This window comes from Crassostrea angulata, chromosome 4 (genome assembly GCF_025612915.1).
Source record: "Crassostrea angulata isolate pt1a10 chromosome 4, ASM2561291v2, whole genome shotgun sequence".
Taxonomy (NCBI): Eukaryota; Metazoa; Mollusca; class Bivalvia; order Ostreida; family Ostreidae; genus Magallana; species Magallana angulata.
Genome location: NC_069114.1, coordinates 37,266,413 through 37,270,680, shown reverse-complemented (window position 1 = coordinate 37,270,680; position 4,268 = coordinate 37,266,413). Strand labels below are relative to the sequence as shown.

Here is a 4,268-nt window from a genome sequence, read left to right as displayed (position 1 = left end):
TTATAGAAAAATCATTATATCAGATATTATAAAAGATTGATCAATAAGGCCTGCAGGTCTCTTATTACCTAAAGTTTACAGTTTTAGCACCTGGACGTAGGGTATAAATAATGTGAGGTTTTTCTGACTCTTGTCCGTGCGAACCCCCCCTCCAAACTTTTGAATAAATGTTTTTCAAATATCAAACAATAAAAGATAAGAGTAACACTCTCTCTCTTTTCTCTCTCTCTCTCTCTCTCACATCTAAAAAAATAAACTAGCAAATTGAGACTATATCTATTATCTATGGAATTGTGAAAAATGACATGTGAAATATCACTGTTTGCAGAATGTGAAATTAAAAAATCAAAATCTTGACCATGCATCTTTGGCATGTGTTTTGACATAGATAATTATATAATGCATCAATTGAGACAAAATTTTAAGTCTGAAATATCCTGTTTACAGCAAAAAACAGTATTTTTGGTTTCTTTGAAAAAATACAAAAAAAATCAAAATCACTGAAAGCCGATTTTGTATTGGTCTCTTTTTTCGAAATCATTTTTAAAAAAAGATTCTAATTGATTCATCAAATAAAATATTGGTGTGTCAAGTAACTTAAAATCTATTTTCAGAATAAAATGTTACGACTTTGTAAACTTTGTAAAAGTTTATTACAAGAACATTTTCCAATGAATTGTTTCAAGAGTTGGCTTCTATGTATAATCAGTGACAGAAGGGCCAACAATGAATTAGGAATGCCTGCATTAAATTGCTGTTTGACACAAACTACCAAAAAGTTAACAGTCTTGTTTAAATGGTTCTAATGGTTCTATAAATTTAAACTTTATTAAGACATATATTACTGTAAGTGTATTAAATTAAGTATATGTGATATTTTGCAGAAAATAATTTTTCAGCATGTTGGATTTGATTAGAATTAGTGTATATTTGAATGTTCCTATTCTCATACCTAATATAAATAGCATAAGAGGAATCGACATTCTGACAAAATCTCTAAAATGGATACACTGCCAAATGTGATACGACTTTACAGTCAGATATTCTTTGTGTTCTCTAAAAATATTGTTCAGCTATATATGGTACAAAATAGGAGATAAAAGCTTATAATATTAGTTAAAATAATATACCTGGTAAACATTCTTGAAAAATAAAATATTTAAATAAGGGCCCTTTTGAATACAATGAAGCAATGTACAATGAAGTAATTTACATGTAGACAAGATCAATTGTGTTTCATTATATTGTGTTTTTTTAACCTTCTTGTAGGTAAACCATTTTCTTACTTTAAGTTTGTGTTACATCCAGAGTCTTTCAGTCAGACAGTGGAGAATATTTTCTACACATCCTTTCTTGTAAGAGTAAGTAGCTCTTAAAACTTAAATACATGTATTATACAGTTGCCACGCTCTATTCTGTCATAGTATGGGTATTCTATATTATTCCTTTGTAAACTAAATGAAATCAGAGCACTGTTGTGACATTTCCTTAGAAGTGGAATTTTCATTGTTCTCTTATTTTCAATCACACACTGGGAATATTAAACCACATTGGAATTGGAGCACAGCTGTTTCCTTACCGCTTCTTAGAACTTTGAAGTGGAAACTGCAAGGTTTTTTGGGGTTTCAAAACTTAGAAAACTGATGGGAATTAGCACAGATATTTAATTTCTGTAGAGTTTCCCAAATGTGGAAATCATATTTAACCATTATTTAAAAGATTATTAGAATCATACTTTTATTCTAGGATGGACTTGCAAACGTTATTTTGGATGATGACAAACTCCCATTAATTGGTAAGTGCTTTTAAATGCATGATGAGTAAAGAACGGATAAATGTTAATTAGCCATATTAAAAGTAAAAAAACACATTCAAATCATTTATCTTCATAAATGGATTATCCAAAATTAACAGGTTTGTGGGGACATACAGAATGGAATTTTGATAATTGACTCTTTTTTTTTTAATATTCATAACTTACTATATATAAAGTACTTGTTTATTTGTATTTAGTAAACATGAAATCAACTAACACTGACACCCATCCTCCATGCTTTCAGAATAAAAAAATCCATTCTCTAGTTCATATAACAATACATACTATTACTTGGTTCTCTTTTTATATAGATATGATTTTAAATGAAGGTTACATGTATTTGTAGAAGCAATTCAGAATCCAGAACAGGAGAAAGTAAGGAAAAATCTGCCCCATAAACAAGCAGTGGTTAGCTTATCACCACAGGAATGGAAGGTACAGTCCTGTGAGAAATATTTGTATGTTGTTGATGAATCAGTACATAAAATGTAACAGAATGGCTTTATATATACCATATATTTACAAGGAAACATTGCTACTGAACAAAAATTGGTGTGATATGTGCTTTACACACATTCCTACAGAAAATTTGTCATAGCTTTGTATTTCAAATAAATGTTGAATTACTTTCTAACATTTCTTAAAGAGGTAGGGGCGCTAATTTGAAGGGTCAAAATCGGCCCCATCCAAAGATAAATGATATTTTTCTAATTATATGTTGTGGATGTCTTTTTCTCAAAAACAGCATCAAATAATTAATTGTTAGGATAAGTCAATTTTCAGAGAAAATATAACTCTCTCTCTTTCTCTCTCTATAAATAAATGAATAAATAAATAAATGTGTTTGAGTTGGACAGACTGAAAGACAGAAAACAAATATGACAAAGACTATATTCCTCATGCATACAAATAAGAATAATTTTTAATAATGTCTTGAAAATGTGATTTTGTATGTTTACATGTATATGTATTTTGTCTTAGTTGATTATTTGTATAACCCTTGCCTGAAAATATCAATGACTTCCAAAATATCAATGCCATTTCCTGAAAGATGTTTGTCTTACTCTTGTCCATATGATTGTATGCATCAATGACATATTTTCAGACTACCATGTATTCAATATACTAATGATCAAAGAGTGGGTTTTTTTCAGGAATTAGTTGAAGTATTTGAAATCGCTGAACCAAAAATTCCAACTAGAGTGCGTAGCACCCAGATAGTTCAACCACAAAAAAGATGAGAATGGAATAGTGCTGTAGAAGCCCCCCCCCCTCTCATTTGGGTAAGTTGTTTGCAATGAGAAATAATTTGCATAATTAGGGCCCCGCAAGGATTTGCAGGTGCCCTATAGTAATTACTCTGTCCGTCCTGAAAGCCCAAGTGAGCTTTTCTGATCACCCGTTGTCCGTCGTCCGTCTGTCCGTCCGTCCGTCTGTCCGTCCGTCTGTAAACTTTTTACATTTTGATCTTCTTCTCTAAAACCACTTAATTGGCCAAATTTAACCAAATTTGGCACAAATCATCCTCATAAGAAGGTGAATATAAATTGCAAAAATAAAAGGCCAGATTGTATTTAAAGCGGAGAAAACCTCGAAACTGTAAAAAAGGGGGGTGCATTTTAAAAAATCTTCTTCTCAAGAACTACTGAGTTAATTTTAACGTAATTTAGCATAAATCATCCTTAGGGAAAGGAAAATATAAATTGCAAATATTATAGGCGAATTATGTTCCAAATTTGAGATAATTGCGAATATACTAATAAAGAATGGCTCGTTAGTCCATATATCGTAGACTGGCAATTCATTGCGATAGACTGGTCTTATGGCAGGCATCGCCAGTCTACTGCATCTCGAAAACGAGGTTCTTTGTTTGAAGCTGGCAGTTTGTTGTGCAACAGTTCAAGTGCGAATATAATCTATGGAACATGGAAATAACATTGGTGCCGATTATTGTGAAGTAAATTGAGGTTAAATATTTCAACGCGTTGTCATTTTCACTTGTGAGGGTGGTTTTAGCTTGTTTTGATTTTTTCGTTTGATTTTTGCTTTTTAACTTGGGAAACAATCGCTTTGTATTTAGAACGTAGACTTCGGTAAATAGGCAGTTGATTGTTTACCTGCGAAAATGATAAAATCTGATGCATTAACAATGTACTAAAGTGCATTTCCCTCTGTTTTTATTGTTTATTAATTTCTAATTGTGTCAACAAGGATCAAACAAGGGAGCGACTTTGGTTGAAATAATCGATTTTTGATCGGTAACTTCGCCGGAATTTCTTCCGAAAGAGAATTCAAAGTAGCCATGTATTCCGAGTTCATAATCGTGTAAATTAAATCCAAAGACAATAAAAAGATGTTTATGAATATGAAAAGACGTTTTCACAGTCTCAGTTAAACCCTGTTGTGATTAATCACCCGCGACTGTCTTATCTTTAGAGGTTATAAATACGGG

General features: G+C 31.5%; 1 pseudogene; it reads left to right on the top strand.

Annotated features, from left to right (window-relative positions):
• The window catches only part of LOC128182256 (EP300-interacting inhibitor of differentiation 3-like), an 11,319-nt pseudogene extending 8,251 nt beyond the window's left edge, over positions 1 to 3,068 (top strand).
• Positions 3,069 to 4,268: the final 1,200 nt, after the last annotated feature.